General features: G+C 41.2%; 1 protein-coding gene across 6 annotated transcripts in view; it reads right to left on the bottom strand.

The window, feature by feature from the left end:
- Positions 1–16681, bottom strand: part of LOC119647592 (rho GTPase-activating protein gacF) — a 590569-nt gene extending 573888 nt beyond the window's left edge. For 2 of the 6 annotated variants that reach the window (XM_038048607.1, XM_038048606.1), the window contains exon 1: positions 15637–16674. The gene's annotated coding sequence lies outside the window, so the exon portion shown is untranslated. Of the gene's footprint in view, positions 1–15636 lie in introns of all 6 variants that reach the window. The other 4 variants (XM_038048611.1, XM_038048612.1, XM_038048610.1 and 1 more) reach the window with 3 other exon arrangements.
- Between the last annotated feature and the right edge of the window lie 2904 nt (positions 16682–19585).

The raw sequence follows: 19585 nt of genomic DNA, 5'->3' as shown, positions 1-19585 counted from the left end.
AACAGAGTAAGAGCACTCACTACTTTGAAAAGGCTTGCCTTATTATCCGAGGCAAACGCCGGTAAACGGTTCCGTGCTGGAAACTAGAAACTGGAAAAAATTCAGGAGGTCATTCAGATCAATCGAGCTTGTAAGAGTAATAAGAAGGAAGAATAGTTGATTTTTAGGAACTTCTAGTGTGAATAGAAGAAGTTCACAAGAAGTGTGAAACGAGACCCCTTTGGAACGCGGTGTGAACATACTAGAAGGCGAAAAAAGGCTTCAAGAATGTGGAAAGGCCTTAAAGGGAATGAGCTGGTCAAGTTCGACTTTCCAAGAAAACCGGATTGTACTTTCACAAACTCTAGGGTTGAGTCAGTGCAGACTCTCTTGGAAGTACACCATCTAGAAGGACTGAATTAGCGGCTTCGACAACTCCTTTAATACGAAAGTGTTGCAGGGAAAATCGGGACATTGCTAGAGCGGTGGCTTTGTGTGAAAAAGCAAGAGCTGTTTACTATCGTTTGAACATTTTAAAGTACCTGACATGGATGGCATCTATTTAGCGAATTTTTAGTATCGGGTATAGGGCTGCGTGCCTACCTCGTGGGTGGTTAGTGCAGTCTGTATACCTAAACCCGGGAAATATGAGTATTCAAACCCATAGAACTTCAGGCAAATCAGCTCAGCCTTATTGCCGCTGAAATGTCTGGAGAGAGTGGTTGGGAGGATTGGAAAGCGCTACGGTCACAAACCCTGAAAGATGATGAAACTTGAAGATTAAAAAATTATTTTAATTCAGATATTCCGGCCGAAGTATTACCCTCACTATTATATGGTTAACATCCCAGATTTTGAAGAAAACCCACATTTCAGTGAGTGGAAAACTGGAGGTCAATGCATTTCGGATACCCTTGAACTAAGATTACCTATGAATAATTTAAACCAGATAACGACCTAAACAAAATGTCATACCAAAGTGAAGATACAAAAAGTGGAAACCATACAAAAACTTATCTCCATGAAATCAAAATTTTCTCCTATTTAGCAGCTGACAAATTAGCGCTAAGCCGATGGTTGGTAGTTTCTTGGGCATCATTGTATCTTGTATCTTGTTGGAAAAGTAATTCTATTTAGTTTTATAGTTAAGAAGATATTTATGTTCGTGAGTTTTTCTTGACATGTTCGCCTGATGTTTTGCATAGGTTTCCACATTTGATTGCTTTTCATTTTATCAGATCTGCATACCAACTCCGATTTTTTTCCTACGGCTTGCAAGGAACGGATTCAAGTCAGCAATAATAATATTGTAATAAAGCAACAAATGAATGTGATGCCGCCAATTAAATCTCCACTTTATGTGGACAGACCAAGATACACTTTGTCTTGTCCTTCACGTCTCACGATAACACTTTTTTCTTCAAACAATTAAAACTTTTCGCATTCAAAATGCCGTTGCCCCCATACTCAGAGCATGGCGTGATTTTACCATGTGCATTTTGCATCTTAATTATCTTCGTTCACTATTTCTAGATAATTACGCCCGCATGGACTGTTCAGCAGAAATGAATAGCTTTAGTGGAGTTGCATGTACCTGAGACGGCTGATTCGAAATTTAGATTAGCTCCGCATGTTTTCAGCACTAAACTCCACGTTTATGTCACATTCAACATCCAACTCTTCACTATCACCTTCTGCAGGCAAATCAGTTTACAACATTCCCATCTGTAAAATTTACTTTTCTCCAAGAATTCTCCACGAATTTTTTAATTGACGGGTCAAAACTGGCACCGCTCAAGCGAAATATGTGGACTTTCGCTAAATCTCTGTCAATTAAGTCGAGCCAATCGAGACTTGTTTGTAGGATATGTAAGCTAAACCACAAACTTTGCCGGCCGCGTACAATGGATCCGCCGGACTTCCATTCCAATCTAAAAGCAGCAAAAGATACAAATTGCAAGTTTATAGGCAAAATTATAGCCGTCGTCAACGTGCCATCAATTGCTTTGTTGCTTTCATTTCTAGTCAATTAACGTCTGCCAGGAACAGTCACTACTGGTCGGTCTGTTTCAGGTCTGCTTGCCACTTGGAGGAGAAGAGGACCCTTTCGCGCGACCCCATCTTCAATCGGGTCAAAGTCTTCAGCGCTTTGTACTTTCTTATGAGTTTCAGAAGAGTCAACATATGTTCCATGTGAGTGAGGAGCCGACTTAAGTGTTGAGAAAAATCACTGAATAAGATGACGGAAAAATGGAAAATGCTATGGATTGTACGTAGCATGGGTCCAAGATGAAATGCATCTTTGACGATGCACTGAGTCACCTGTACATATATCTGCAGCATGCATCGTGTGTGATCGACTCGTCGACAATGACGGAGACTGGTTAGACTGACCACAGCCTTTCAATCACCCCCTAATTGCCGCATATAAGAAAGAAGCTAGCATAAGTGCTGAGGAAGCAGCACTCGTGTGTGGATATCAGCCTAAGAAACAAACGTAAATCATTATGAAAATGAGAGAAATTGCTATTATCTTCCTTGAAAATGTATTCAATGCTTTTCTGTCATAATGAAGAATGGCAGAAAGTTTGCATAGACAGCAAAATAATAGCGTTGCAGAGCCGAAAAACACAATCCGTCGGTTAGATGATAGTTAGGCTGTTAGAATAGTAATGTAAATGCATCCACATATAATCGAAAACTAGCCGCAGACCGGAAGCTGATTGCTTTAGGAATGAAGAGGTTTGTGGTTTTTTCCTCCACCATACTTTCGGGTACAACTTTAGATACAAGTGAAATTAGATACCATTTCATAGTATGGCTAGATCTTAGAAAGACACGTCCGCTCCATTTCAGCCACATGGACGACGGGGCTAGAGCAGGCGCGTGTGTGATTCGCACCCCTCAAACATCAAACCGGTCAAGCGGTGAAGGGGTTATTGGGGGAGAAGGCTCTCGTTTTCAGCCTGGAGCCCATGTGCTCTCTAGAAACCCGGGATCTTTACTGCCTCTGCCGCTATAACGCGTGAATGTCCAGAGGTAACATATGCCCGGGTAGGTGTCACCTCTATAAATGCTCGAGGCCCAAAACTCGCCTTGGTGGAAGTCCCCGAGCAAGTGGCAAGGAAACTCCTTAGCGGCGGGAGAATCAAAATTGGATGGGTAGTATGCAGAGTGCGAATGCGGATAGTCCCCACCAAGTGCTACAGGTGTCTGGACAATGAACACACGTCGGCAGCTTGCAAGGGACCGGAGAGGAGGATAGCATGTCGGAGATACGGCCAAGTGGGTCATCAAGCGAAGACCTGTAATGAAAATGAGAGTTGCGTTCTCTGCAGGGATCGTGGCGCGTCTGGTGGGAGCGTCGCACACCGCTCCCTCGTCTATGAGACGCTAGAGAGCCAAAGGAGGATGGAAATCACGTTGGGAGTAGCACATGGATCCATCCTAGGGTCGGACCTCTGGAACGCTGCCTATGATAGTCTACTGGGACTCGATATGCCCGAAGAGTCGCGCCTGGACGGTTACGCAGACGACGTTGTGGCTCTTGTTGCCGGACGCACTGTTGCAAAGCAGACTTGGCATATTGATGCGACGATTAAGCGAATGGATGACTGCTCACGGTTTCAGCCTTGCGCTGGAAAAAAACCAAAGTAGTCGTCTTGACCAGAAGAAGACTCCCGACCCTCGATGGGCGAGTTGACTATAGGGTCAAAACCAGTGGCTAAATACCTCGACTCGAAGATGAGCTTCTTCGAACAAATCAAAGCGGCAGCGGATAGGGCTGCAGGTGGAATCGCGGCCTTGAGTCGACTAATGGCGAATGTTGGGAGGCCTATATCTACTAGGAGACGTCTCCTTATGGGAGCAACGCAGTCGGTTCTTCTCTATGGCGCGGATGTATGGGTTGATGCCTTTATCAAGGAGGTGCATCGTAAGCGCCGTGCTCAAGTGCAGACACGGGAAGCTTTGTGACTGGCGTCTTCTTATCGCACTGTCTCCGAACCGGCTGTGATGGTGATCGTGGAAGTGATCCCCGTTGTCCTCCTTGCCAACGAGCGCAAAGCTATCTACAGCCGTAAGGGCGAGAACTTAAGAGAGTTGGTTACCCGAGAAGAACGTCGACGCACCCTTACCGAGTGGCAACTTTGTTGGCAAAATGCGCCAAAGGGCGGATGGACTACCCTCCACCCCCTCTCCCGTTTGTGAAAGGACTTGACTTAAACGCTCCCAAAGCCGGAAGAGCGAGAGAGCTAGCCCAAAGTAATATGTCAACCGGTTCCAGGCTAGTTCTCTGATAACAAGGAGAGGTGTTTAGTTGGTAGTCCGACAGCGTACGGTTGCGGGAGTCCAACACTCTGTGCCTAAACGCATTCACTTACCCTACTCCCCAATAAAAAACCCCAAACATCACCCCCGATCTTTCCAGTTCCAGCCCTACGGAACCACAGATATTACTTCCCGGGGTGGGTTTGCCTTTAGGCACTTGGGCTTTTGTTCCTTTCTGTTTTCCGCCTTTTTACTTCCTTTGACAACTATCTCTTCTCGTTCGACCTAACCATCACCGCAACTACATTCTTCAGTGTCACGCTCCTGCCCAGCGGTTGGTTGGTGGATTTCTACTCTTCATTGAAATAATTGGGTAGTGATACATACATGCACTAGATTCCCTGGTTTGCCACCGCATCTATGACAATTAGATGAACCCAAAGCGATGTAAATGCTGCTTGTTACAACCACTATGTCCCGTGAGGAACTGGATAATGTGGAAGTTGGTCCTCCGTACATGTCACACTCGAATGTAGGAAATGAGACTATTTGTCCAGTCCACCCTTCGTAGACACATCTCCTCTGCGTGGCCCAATTGACTCTGACCTCCCCGCATTTCTGCGTTCTGTGCGCTCCTCCATACGTCTTGCATGGTAGAATACACACATTTTTTTCGCCAGAACGTCGATTGGGATCTTGCCTGCCACCACTAGTACTACCTCATCTGAGGAGCGCTGCAGACCCTTAAAGCCATCTGCCGAGAAACTAAATTCACCTGCTGCTGTCTCTGAGAGTTTTTAAACCACTCTGCCTCCAACCAGAAGGAAAACCCAACTGACGCTTCTAAACACCGAATATTTATTACTGTCAGCTAATCTGACTAGCGTATTTTCTCTGGTCCCCTCTGCAGAATATAGACGATGGTTTTTTTTCGTAGTCTTTCGGGATATATCTTTCTGCTACACATATCCTGTCGCAATCTTCCTTGTTTTACAATTTTTAGCTTAGTGGCTAAACCGCGGGCATTTGAAGCACTTTATAATAATCGTACGTGACAAACAATTCTTTGTGCTTCCAAAAGCTTCCCCGCAGTTTCTGCTGAAAGGACGATAGTTGCAGTTTGTGCGCCACCGTACGCTTTCAGCGAAAATGGATGGCAAGGATCCCCAATTCCGAACTACGATTGAATGGCCGGCAATCTCATCGATATCTCTGTTTTCAATAGTAATTCCATGGGTCAAGGTTGCATCATTTGCATTCGTGCCTAGGATTTCGCTAAACTCAGCTGTTTTTTCTTTTGTTTCGCTGAATTGAAATAACAGATCCCCATTTTGAGCCCTAATTTTGAACATCGCTTTGCTAATTTGTTCCAGTTTTGGGTCGGCTATGATACTACAAAGTATATCCGCGTACGACATGTCGCCTTTGGTTTTTATTGAAGTAGCGTCCGGCCTTCCTTCCTATTCTTTCTCTAACTTTTTGTTGAAAAAGAGAATTTTTCTCGGTCGTCGTTATTTATACTTTTTTGTATTTCCCAGGTTGTTCATATCCATGATAGTAAGGTCCCCATCTAAAGTCCTTATCTATTTCCGGGTGTGTAGTCACTAAGTGATCTCATACTTTTCAGTGGAAGCAGTGAGACCATCCAATGATTGACGCGACAAACCATTCAGCGCACTTTGATGTCTGTCAGAGTTTTTACAGATCGGGGGTGTTGACAACATTAGCTTGTAAGCCATTTCGGTAAGATTTCCCATTATGTACTCAGCTGACAGAATGGTGCAAACGTCAGCCCAAAGCCTAAAATTAAACTCACGACCTGGGAGCCGGTTTCTGACAGTATTCTGACCTCAAGATCCTGGTACAGGTTAAATAGCAGAGACTTCTGATATAAGGGATTAGGATGCTTTTTAACGAGTAATTTAATGTAGTTCAGGGGAGGCTTCTTAAAGGTGACATTATGAACGTGATGGATGATCTGAATGCCAAGGCAGGTACTGACAACACCTTGCCCGGACATCAGATAGAGGGAACACGATCATGGTGGATAGGTTGTGAATTTCTGCAACTTCCACCGCCTTGTCGTTCGTGGCCCATTTCTCGAGCGTAGAGCTTGCCACAAGGTCAGTTGGGTTTCAACTGATTGACACCGTTACCGGCCCCGCATCACACCGCCCAGAAGGAAACCCGGACTGCGTTTCGGCACACCAATATTCGGCAACATTTTTGCAAATAACGCAGTTGTATGCATAATTTAGATGTTCCCCCAGGTGTTTGGTGACTGTATGTCCAACGACTTCCACTTTCATGGTGTTCTTCTCTCGCTCGTTATTATTAAGACCACTTGCGTTTTTTTATCTACCAAAGTCAGCCCGGCTCTTTCTAGCTAGGATTTTACCGGCCTCAGTGACTTCGATGCGGAGACCTCCTCATCCTCTGGATACTTTACTGTAACTAGCAACTACGACCAGGTCATCTGACAATTGTACCCTCCTCTGAAACCGCAAGGCGTTAACATGCACAGCAGCAGTATGACATATAATGTAATGCTATAGTTCTAGACCCCCTGAAGTCTGGTTCAACCGTGCATTATTGCAGCTGCCTTGCTGATAGAATGTCTTTCATCAATTTGAGTTCTTTTTGTAGGTTCTCAAGGGTGATGCATTTTTAATTGAAAGTTTGGGGAATGTACAGCAGTACCAAAGGTCGGAAAGGAAATCTGTAAATAGAGGATAGCAACAAAATATCTGTCATCAAGTACCCCTCCTTAAAAAGTTTTGTACAGAGGCAACTCATCAGACGGTGTCTCACCTCTGCCCTGGGAGTAGGGTGACCGAAGCGACTCATAGGTGTGCAGATATTAAGTGGATGCGGGTTTAGGACTCCTCAATCGCTAAACAAAAATGTAGATTGAATTTATAATTTTATCTGTGTATTTCCATATCAATTGGTATTACTTTGGATAACTCCTCGTAGATATTAACATTTTCACAATTCTGCAGAGAAATTTTTTCGTTTTCTTTTAAATGTGCAACTTTGATTCAGTAGTTTTTTCGAGACCTCACTGCAAAAAACTTGTTAAACATTCATGATTAAAAGTATCTTTCATCGCTGACTTCTACTTTTTTCTGCCTTTCGGGTATTGTGCTAGTTCCGGCTCGAAAAAACTTAGACTGTTGAGATGGTCTATGAATCAATCAAATATCTTATTTACTAATAGGAATGATGTATAGGTTAGCCAATCTATATCTGTTTATCGAAAATACAGCATATGGAGCGGGGTTTTCCATTCCAACATTCCCCAGCATTTTTATGCTACAAAATCACTTTAACCCATGCAAAGTTGAATGGGAATACTAAGATCCTTGCACCTGGCTAGAAGCAGGCGTGAATTGTATGAATTTAATTCCTGGCATTGGTGATTCGTTTTCTTTGTTCAGTTTTGTTATTATCGCTTTTACCGCTGTGTAGGTGATAAGTCTACAGTAGCGGAACAGCACAAAGACGAACTCAAACATCCGCGACAATGGGGAATCCAGGGTAACGATATTAAGAGAGTGGCGTTCAATCATTTCGATTACAGGACCCCTGATAACGTTTGAGTATTTTTAAATGACCCAGTCTAAGGGTCATTTTTTCATGTTTTTTTTGTCTTCTCTGTGGTTTCTTCTTCTTCTTTTCTTTTCTAGACTTACGTATCCTATTTTGAAAAACACTAGCATTACCCCTTCCTCAATATATGGGATGTTCTTCCTTTTTGAAAGATTTACTCATTTTTGGAAGTTATTTTGTTATCAACATAATTTTTGTCTTTTTTACATGAACAAGATTAACAACGTTTAAAATGTTTTTGAAAGGCTAGAACTGTTCAACGAAGAAGCACAAAAGGATCGCACAAATTTGCACTGATGACAGCAAAAACTGATTCGCGAAATACTCCAATTAAGCTGTAAAAATATATATATGTTAACATATATGCCCGGCAGGTATCCCTCAAGGTTCAGTCCTTTCATTTATCCTACTTTCTCACTTGACCCTAGCGCTAATCCTATCAAAATCCAATAATACTGGTCGTTTACATTTAGACTGAAAACATTTCTTTCGGCCGAGTTCACCTGAATTTCTATTTAGACGAGCTTTATCGAATAATTATCCCTTAATCCGCAGAAGTGTGTTCAGTGGCAAGGATAACACCAAAAATGAAACGAGACCCCGCTGTCTATGAAAAGCCCATTAGCGCTGTGACTGAAGTCACCTACCTAGGTTTAAAAATGAACTCCCGTTTTCACACGTATCCCATAATTTGAAGGCACTGAACCGTACAAGCCGTGCCTGCAAATCCTTAACCCCAACCTAAAATGCAGCCCTCCAACGCTCTAGAAAATAAAGCTATTCTACTATAAGTAGCCATACCCATTCTTAGCACCAATCTTTAGCTTCAAACTTTCAACCTTGTCCTGAATGTAATGTATCCTGCGTCCTGTCAATCAATGAGTTGAAGTTTTTTCGACTTTTCCTATGTAATAACTTCTTCTTTGTTTGACGTGAATGACGCGATTAAAACTTTTGATTCTGGGGTTGAAAGGTAAACATTCACAATACACTGAGACACGGCCGTTAAGTGATTTTGCAGCCCATATCGAATCTACAGTAGTTGAAGGAAATTTATCCACTTTATACGGAAGGTTAGGTTAGTTCCTGTTGAAAATCCTTTCAAATCTGCTGCATGGTGGCTACCACTGAAATATACGGTTACTCCAAGACCTAAAATTAGACAATATATGCGACAAGAACCCACGCAAACTGAGTTTTTTTTGGCAATTGACCATTTCTTGGAAGGGGGTTTATCAGTAGAATTAAGTGCAGGTAGGTGGTAGAAAATAATGTTTGACTATTATGAGAGGACGTACAAGGGCCCTCTCTCGCTCGATATAAGGGTCGGCTTATCTGATTCGGGAAGGCTACTTCTCTCGATAGTAAGCTTAATCTGGGTGAAGAGTACAGAAATTAAAGCCAAATCACCATTTAGCGCATCAAGGTATGTCTGCCTTTGGATGAGTTTCCGCTGATCCATATTTTTAAATCGGTCTTAGGAAACGAGTTACCTTCTGTTGGAATTCTACAACCACCCGGAATTTCTCCACGATTTATGCCAGAACGGCTCGGTGCCGAATGAAATTAATCATTGCAAGTTACGCTACTTGAACTTAATCATAGCGAGTTACGCCACTGACCCATGGCAACATTTTCGCCTCCGTCACCACGAGGCGGCGTTTATTACCTTTGGTGGCGGATGAGCATTCAAAACCATAGAGGACAACAGGGTGAACAACGCTGCAGTAGATTTTGGAGTAGAGGTATTCATTGATGGGTTGATTGCGAAGGATATCAACTACAAAGCGTCATTTCCCCATTCATTCGGGGAGTTAGTTCTCTCAATTCTGAGCAGATCGTTTTCACTAAAAATGATCTTACTTGCTTCATTATTGTCATCTTGTTTTTTGCAGATTTATCCCGCATTTACACTACGAATATCGCCGGACAGTTCAACGTTTTCAATGATCAAATTGTAACTACTTGCTCAACACCAATTTCAGGAAGATCTCGGCTTTGAATTTGGACTGAAACTATATGTAAACCCTTTGAAGAACACTATGGCTAGTATGTAGAAAATAGTGATTCAGACAGCTCATCAGCGAATCGAGAACTTAGCCCTGAGGCCATGAAAGTTCATTTTAAATATGGCCGTAGTACTGGACGGAATTTGTGCCTGAGTTGGTATCAAAATAAATGAGGCAGAGTGTTGGTACGACGGATTTAAAAAAAATAGATTAAGGGTAAAGGATGGAGAAATTAAATATGAAATCGATTTTGACAGCTTAATTTGACATAAATAATCCTAATGATGGTAAAGGCACATGAACTGCATTTTTTATGTCCGTGTTCGGAAAATTTTTTACCTATATCTATTGCTACCAAAAACTTCTACATGGGCCATAACGTGGAGTTCAATCCAGGTCTACCTTCGTATAAAACTCATTCACTAATATCCCGGTTTTGGGTCACGGTCCACCAATTCGATATCCCCAACAGCTATCTGTTGAAATAAGCTCTGTCAGCTGGCAAACGTGAGATGCAATTGCAGTAAACCCACGGGTTTAGGACTGATTGTTTCAAGCGATGTACAGAATAGGGACGAAATGATTTCCTCAGACCGAGGCTTTCAAATCCCCATCCAGAGGAGCAAGCCACCGTTGTTTCAATCGACCTTTTGATCGTTTGTCATCGACTTCGATGAACAGACTAATCTTGTCAAGTGAATTTTCGTTGAGGCGAATTACGAGACCATATAATCGAAGATGCCTCTCTCGAAGTTTTTCCACGATCGGTGCAACCACATATCGAATGCGAATATCCTCATTTCGGATGTGATCAAACCGTGTCACGCCACTCGTCCAACGTCGTCGCCATTACCGCAAGATGCTGTTCATTGTTTTGTATAGTCGGACAACACTCAGAACCATAAAGAACGACCGGACGGACGACATTGCGATAAATTTTAGATTTGACACGTTCGTTGATACGTCGACCACAAAGAAGACCAGTAGTGGAACGTGACTTCATCCAAGTTGCGTTATTGCATTAAGCAATTTTATAACGCAGTTCTCCATTGGCTGATAACATTAACTCGAGATATTTAAATCGTGCAATTCTGGGCAGGTTACTGCGCTGACAGTGACTGTGTTTATTTCATGGGGTTCGATCGTCAAAAATTCAGTTTTATTCAGATTCAATCTAAGACCATATTGCATGAGGCGATCATTCCATTTTTGGGCAAGTTGCTCCAGATAACTTTTGCTATTAGACGCTAGGAAAACATCATCTGCCCTTTTGTTTTAATGCATGGTAAAAGCGAGAGTCCATGATAAATATTATTGAAATTATAGAGGTTGTCGGTTGATACTGTCCTTTCCCATCCACGATAATTCACTGCCATGTATTTTTTAATTTCTAAACTAAGAAAACTGGATGTTTGAACTTTTTACTGTTGCTGTTGCATTTTTCATGAACCTTTTAACGATGCTATATTTTTAGAGTGAAGGAAATTTGGAAAAATTTTGCCTGAAAGTAAGGTGAATTCAATAAGAAGTCCTGAAAACTCTGTCTACTCTTGTTGGACATTAGTTTGGCTAAGTTTGGATGTAACCATGTCCTCAAGAGTGACAATTTCACACGTCATTTTCCTTTCGCCTACCCACTGTGTCGATTAGGCTTTGAAAGCAAAAACTCGACTATAGTTTAGATCCAGTTAACTGTCGCAAAAGACTCCAAAAGATACTTTACGGGAATAGATGATATTTCTGTAACATAGGCTTACACCGTTATACAGACTAAGGTAGTGCGCCTTCTAATTGGATGTGGGCTTTGAAATGTTTTAGAGACTTCTCCATTTAGAACCATAACTGTATACTAGGAGACAATGAGGTCAATATTGAACTCGCCCGTACTTATTACATTGATTTGAGTCATGTTTTCATGTTTCATTCTTAGCAGAGTGGACTGGTATGTGACACTTAGTGATAATACAAATTTATCTGCCGCCAATAGGATTAAAACCACGACTTTTGCCTCGATAGTGTTTAATGTTCTAACCACTAATCCACAGCACAGAGAATTCCCATAGTTTGAAGTTATCACAAATCACCAGTAATGATTTTTCCACATCAAAACTAGCCAAAAATAGAGAGTCATATCATTACCAAATTCACAATAGTAGCATCAGCTCGAGGTTCGCCAACGTCATTTCCGCTATTAGGAACTGTGATGTTTGGTGATCAAATGGCATCAAATCGGCACAAATGTCACAAAAACTACGTACCACAAGAGGAATATCATCATTACTGCAACAATGTTAAGATGTTAAGTGATAGTGTGATGTTTGGATACCGTTCAGTGGTTGTGATATTACACTTTAAGGTGATATCACTTTGGTGATATCATATACGTCAACTATCCATCTTTATCATATATACGAGCAAGGTTCTTAAGGAATCATTTATCCCAGTCCATGGCATCATCGGATTTGAACTATTCAATGTGTAGGATTTATTAGCAAAATCTCAGAAATCTCAGCTCAAAATGCTTCCTTAATCATCGTTAGCAGTAGACGATAATGAGCATAACAATTTAAGTAAAATGTACTTAAGCGTAAGCAGCTTTATCAAAAAATATTTAGATATCTATAGAGTTGGGCATTCATCAAAACGACGGGTTTGATTTATTAACTTGAAACTGATATTCCAGGGAAACTATCCAGTTCACCACTACCAGAAACAACAGATTTATCATCACCTACAAAACAGAATCGAAATAGTTCAATAGACGCTTTTCGATAAAAAATTCATTTTAATAAGGTAAAGTAGTTTACTACTTTTCTCTTCAACTACCAAAGAATCAGGCAACTTTGGTCCTCTTTGAAACTACAAAGGGAAACTGACAGCCGCTGCAATAAGGAACTGCTCTACCTGTATAGCAACCCCCGAGGACATGGGTTATAATATCAAAATAAATTAACCACGAATGTATAAAGAATGATACACTCGAAAATCGCCAGAAAGCAGATATTAAACATAAAATCGGTGGTATCTGACCACTAGCAGATTTTTTAAAAAAAAGTAGGATCCTGCGGATGCTGACAATGTATCATGGTTTAAAATAAGGTGTTGGTGTTTGTTATGATCGTGTTAAGATATTTGCAAGTAGAAGCAAATTAACTCACAAATTAAAGGGCATTTGTGATAGGTAGGATGAAGTCGTATCTACGAGCTAAAATCTCAGCTTGCTAGAGAAAAGGACCGAGAAACGGTAGAGGAGATGAACGGTATTTATAAAATCGCTTACTCAGATTGTTCGAAGGTGTACATGGAACCAACGAAAATGATGGTAGCTACTAGATTTAGAGAGCATACGAAAGAGGCAAAGTTGGCTATCAAGTACTCTCGAAAACCCATAAAATCTGCCGTGAGCTAGCTCCAAGTTTAGGAGAAACAGTCCGTGCAATTCATCGGCTTAAAAATCATAAGTCGCTAGGAGCCGATGGAATTACAGCCGAATTAGTTAAATATGGAGGCGACTAGTTACACCAACTGGTTCATCAACTTGTGCTCAAGGTATGGGACAGCGAATCAATGCCTGACGATTTGCAACGAGGCATTATCTGTCTCATACATAAAAAGGGAGATATCACACAGTGCAGCAATTATAGAGGTATCACGTTGCTGAGTACCATCTATAAGATATTCTCCACTATCTTGCTAGGCCGAATAGCCCCATACGCCCAGAACATCATTGGCCCATACCAAAGAGGCTTCACTCCAAGCAAATCAGCAACAGATCAGATTTTCTCTCTGCGGCAAGCGATGGAAAAACTGTTGGAATATGGACAACAGTTGCACCATCTGTTCATCGACTTTAAAGCCGCCAATGATAGCATAGCCAGGGTAAAAATGTACACGGCCATGAGAGAATTCGGTATCCCGACGAAATTAATAAGACTGACTAGGCTGTCCTTGACCAATGTGCGAGGCCAGATAAAAGCAGCAGGATCACTCTCAAGACCATTCGACATCAACAACGGTCTACGACAAGGGGATGCGCTATCATGCGTCCTCTTTAACCTGGCCCTGAAGAAAGTGATCCGTGATGCTGAGGTGAATGCAAGAGGTACGATCCTCTTCAAATCCACCCAACTACTGGCCTATACTGACGATATCGACATCATGGGAAGAACCATCCGAGACGTACAAACTGCCTTCATCCAGATCGATCAGGTGGCAATTGGCACGAGATCTGGCTGCACATCAACGAAGGCAAGACAAAGTATATAGTGGAAACGTCAGCACCGAAAACCAACCAACCAATAATATCAAACCGCTCTGGTCAAACGGGAAGAATAAAGATAGGAGAATACAACTTTGAGACCGTTGATAATTTCTCCTATCTAGGATTGAAAATCACAACTGATAACAGCTACGATGATGAAATCCGCGCACGGTTGTTGTCAGCCAACAGAGCCTATTTCAGCTTACAAAGACTGTTCCGCTCGAAACGTTTCACCATAGGGTCAAAGCTCTTACTGCACAATGTAATGATCTTTACGGTCCTCATGTATTCCTCGGAGACTTGGGTTCTTAGCAAGAAGAATTGCGAACTCGTAGCCGCGTCGAGAGAAGAATCCTCCGAGGAATTTTTGACCCCCGACATGAGAATGGACGATTCCGTAGCCGACCGCATAACCATCAGGTTGAGGATAAAATCCGGCTCAATAGGTTACGGCGGGCGGGTCACTTAATCTGTATTAATGAGGATGGTCCAGTCCGAAAAGTCTAGCAGGGCAATATCTATGGTCTCCAAGAGAGGCATCCACCGATTAAGGGTTTATGCTAAGAGAGTTTTCACTGTATTTTCAAAAGGAAGATATAATCATACTATCTCTTTGGGATTTCAACCACATCATCCTTCCTCAATTCGACTTGATCCATTGGAACTGCGACCAATATCTGGTTCTGAACTTATTTTCTCATTCCTCATTCGAACAGGATTTCTAATACTAACGAAACTGTACTCAGATTTACCCGTCAAAACGGTATCTAAAACATGTTTTCAAATGAGGGCGCACTGAATCTTAACAACTTCCCAAAATGCACTTTCCGACCAGCCCTCTGCCAGTCAGCGTAGAAGAAACGAGAAGCTCACTAAATTTAACTAACCATAATAAGGAAACGAGTTTGGCATATCTAATAATTTCATAAGACAACTATTGTAAAACCACCTCATTACCACGGAGCAATACATGGGTAATCTGAATTCATTCAGAATCAGTCTACCGCAATGCATTTCCTACTCGAGATTTTAGCTAAATTATATTCCAATTTTACAGAAAACTGCATAACAAAATGCATTCAGTCGACTAATAAGCTAATAGCCGTTTGAATTTATCATCATTATAACATCACCAATAATTTATGACCCCCTCTAAAAGGAAATTCCAGCTCTTTTTACCTTTAACCATAAATACCACCCTTCAATCATTTTTGTATTGCGTAAGCAAAGTCATCACTTCAAATGCATCTAAAATGCATATTAAAAGTGCAACATTTAGAAATTTACTCCAGGTGGCATGATTCATGAATTTCCGTGCAATTAGCACAGTTTTCAGAGGAAACTCATTACGCCACCCAACTGGTTTGAATTGTATCTATTTCTGGAGCCATCTCGATCCCTAACTACAGACAGCTTCTGATGAAAGATTTTAAATAGATCTAGTTCAGAACTAATAATTTCCAGGGAAATCAGGAGGTGCCTTGCCTTGGAGACCGTAACACTTACCTAGTTTCACCCAGTCTTCCAGGCACATCCAGTCCAATCAGCAAGGAGGATCCGGTCCACGTAGAGATGCAGTCCTTTTTATGCACTATGTAAGCTGCGTCGGGATGCCTTAATTAAAATGCAGTCCAGTCGATATTTCCTGTGTGTTTATATCCTTCTGCACACTTCACACCTTTCGGGTCAACATAATAATTTTCCTCAGGACCGCAAGCGATTCATATTCGGATTGAAAATCAAATGAAAATGCACTTTCATATGGAATGGGGTGATTTATAGAAATTTGCTTGCATCAACTCGTCACAGAGTAACGACACTATCTTCACGAGGATTCCACTATCTTCATTGAGGTGACTGATCTTAGCTCGTATCAAATTGCACTCTTAACTCATATTCTGCGGTTGCACACCGTCACTGCACTACTTCATGCCCGACAACCGGCAGCCGAGGGGTTGCGAACGGCCCAAGGAGATATTGTAACCCACATTTGATACGAGACGCACGTACCAGACTATTGAAGGGATTCTTGGGATATGGACAGGGGATGCTAGGCAGGACTTGTACTCGTACTTGTCCACAAGAACAGGAAGGGACCGGCATACAAGAAGGGACACAAGCACGGTAACATTGAGCAGTCTGTCGAAGAACGAAGAGTCCGTTGTATGGTGGTCTTGAGGAAAAAGACTTGGACTTGGTAGACGCGAAGCCACGGAGACGCAAACAGCGCCGCGAAACTCCTCCTCACTCAACAGATCGAATGGAACTGTTGGTAACTTGGGAACGGGGAGCTCTTTCTAGTGTTTACATGGAGTACATATGAGTGGCGGTAGCCATCCGGCGGAGCGGCCTTTACTTTGCCGGTTGCATTAAACGGCGCACAACGTGGGTCGGAAGAAGAGGGTGCCCCATCTCACGTCTGCGCGGTTAACATCAATGGAATTGTTGTTGCACTGGAACTCACCTGGCTGTAAAGATAGAGAAGATGCTGGAGCCAATGAGAGATTTTAGATGCTGCGAGCTGGTTTGCCTACATGGAAGCGTTTAAGATACTGGAATATCTACTAGCAAGTTAAGATACCTTTTGGTGAATGCTCATATTTTCTATATTATTAAGTATTTTGAAATATACTTTTTATCTAATTTCTGCTAAAAATTTTTCCGGGAATTGAAACTTTAAGTTTCTCAGTTACTCTGTATATCGCTCAATTTGATAGTCAGGTACAAAAGGATAGATTGCTACTTCCTCCACAAAAACCAGGATCAATTATTTGTTTCACTTGTGTCGTTTTCTCTGCTAAAAAAAACTATCAATCTGCCATGTTCATAATTGTGTAATTATTGTCAGTGGAATTATCTTTAAAATACAAATAGAGGGATGAAATACATACAGTGGCAGTAAAAAAGATAGGACTCCCCATTTGTTACAAGAAATCTTAAAATAATAAAACCATTCCAAGAAGCTGTCTACGCATCTCAGATAACTGGACGTAATTGCATTCTCCTAAGTAATTATCTACGGTTTCTCGGCATAAAACCTCCAGTAATTAAAGAAAGTCGGATTTCAGGTAGATAGAAGATAAGACACCTTATATTTAGGCATTTTAGAATGGAATTCAAGTAATAAAACCCAGTTGTTTTTATGATATTTTAATATTTTATTGTGCCTCCTTTCTTTTTTATAATTTCTATCATTCTTTTAAGTAAACTATAAAACAACTTTCTTATATATTTCTTCAAAATTTGGCCCCATGCAGAAATAATAGCCTTTTTCAATTCGTCCTCAAATTGCTTTGATTCAGCATAAACGATTCGGGTCAGCTGCCCCCAGCAATTCTCGATTATATTTAAGGGGGTCATCCCGTGTGAAGGCCGTTTTTTTTGCCTTTCTTTGAAAAATTATTTTGAAGGACTGGATAAAGATAGAAACGTGATTTTTTCACCATATGTTTATTGATATCTCTAGTATATGTGATAAATTTTTCAGCTTGATTTCGTAGCTAATTTTCGGAATACGTGTTAATTTATGCACCCATCTCCAAAAAAAGGTGTTTTTCTGCTGCCACGTTGGAGGGCGCTGTGTTCATCTGAGGAAGAAAAACTAAACGGGATTTTAATGTGGACAATATTCCACGGTCCGCAAACTAGGATAATTAGAAAATATTAAAAGGTAAATTTTTAGTGGGCTTTTAAACTTAATTTTTTGAATTTTGGTGTTTTTTTACGCCTTTTTTTATGAATAAAAAAAAACTACTAGTTCAATTGCAATTATCCTAGTTTGCGGACCGTAGAAATATGTATTAAAGAAGTCGTGAAAATTTCAAAGAATTTGGTTGGATAGATTTTGAGCTATGGTGGCAGCCGATTTTCAAGATGCAGTTTCGAGAAAAACGCATTTGAAAATTTAAATGTGATTATCAACAGTAAAACTTTAACTCACCATTAATCTGCTATACTTGGTCCATAGAGAGCACCCTCCGTTTCTTCAGAAAAGTCTTGTAAGGCCGATTGTTGCTCTCCGGTGTCAATTGTGGCTCTTTTAGCGAGGTCAGTCGATCGTCGTTCGGACCGCCAAATTCGCGCTTCATTACGGCGGTCGGCATAACCCTGACATATGTGACCAACTTTAAATCCCATTGTCACTAGGATTTTGAGAATGCCATTGAGTCCATCATTGAAAATAATTAAAGCCAGAAAAGTGGCTATTTCTCCGACCTTGGCCCCAGAATGAAGGTGTTTAGCAGCGAAAGTCCAGATCAATGCATTTAACGACTCATTGTTATTCTGGGTCTCTGTTCGTAAACATCTGCTCAAGAGATCATCTCGTGCAAATCTTCGTAGATTGGTTTGATGACTGTTTGAACTTCTTCAGTCAAAGGTGCCTTCTCGTGGTGAAAACTATCGAGTTCTCCTTTAGCTTCCGCTTTGCGCCATTTGCACCAACTTTCCTCGCCTGCTGGACAATTTTGATGCTGAGTATTTTCGTCTGTAGAACATTTATGGAAGAAAGTTTCCCAAATTTCTTGCTTCATTCCTTCTATCGAATTTGCGTGTCGACGAATAGCCAGCCCAGAAAATCTAGTGAGGTCCTTATCAGTAAGTTTTCCAGCCCCTCTCCCACCAATGCCTTTGTGATTCTTCTTTGCATTTCTAAGCCGCGTTCCCATTCTTTTCTCGACATGTCCTACGCATTCCTTTTTTACTACTACGTATATTTTATTATTTGCAGAAATTTGCAGAAATACCGGAGAAAACTCCAGCAAAATCCAATATACAATATACAAAACTTGTCGCAATTGGAACATCCATGTTCATGCTTGCTAAAAGTTTCTTTGCTGATGTTGATGCGAAGTCCTTTTTCTTCTCTGATAACTATCGATTCCCATGAAATACTCGTTTTTTAGTGCGAGCATGACGTCGAACGTTAAAGCGATCTCCCTTCGTACGATCCATTTAAAAAAATCACTGAACACACAAACAGCACAATACTTACAACAAAATATAACTGACTGAATATGACTAGACTGGATTATCCTTTTTATTCCAAACAGCAAATAAGTTTAGACAATTGATTGGTTTTTAATCTTTTTATATTTATACCTGTGTTCGAATTTATAAGGCTCAGGTAAAAAACTAACAGGTAAAACAAGATTCGATGCTCTTTCTCATGGAGTACTCTAGCCGCGGCTGCAAACTCCTTACCTGTTTAACACTGTAATTTCTGAACGACTCGGAATATCGGAAAATCCCTTTGTCCACATATTCTCCACTATATATAGATACAATTCATGCAAAAAAAAATCGATTTCTCCAACCCGACACACGAGATGACCCCCTTAAGTCAGGAAACCTCACTGGAAATTTGAGGACATCAGTGTGTTACTGCTGAAAATACTGGTTAAGGAGGTCATCCCGTGTGAAAGCAGTTTTTTTTTGGCTTTTTTTTAGAAATTTT

The sequence above is a fragment of the Hermetia illucens genome, chromosome 2 (assembly GCF_905115235.1).
Source record: "Hermetia illucens chromosome 2, iHerIll2.2.curated.20191125, whole genome shotgun sequence".
Lineage (NCBI taxonomy): Eukaryota > Metazoa > Arthropoda > Insecta > Diptera > Stratiomyidae > Hermetia > Hermetia illucens.
Note: the sequence above shows the minus strand (reverse complement) of the source record. Positions and strands in the feature narration are given on the sequence as shown.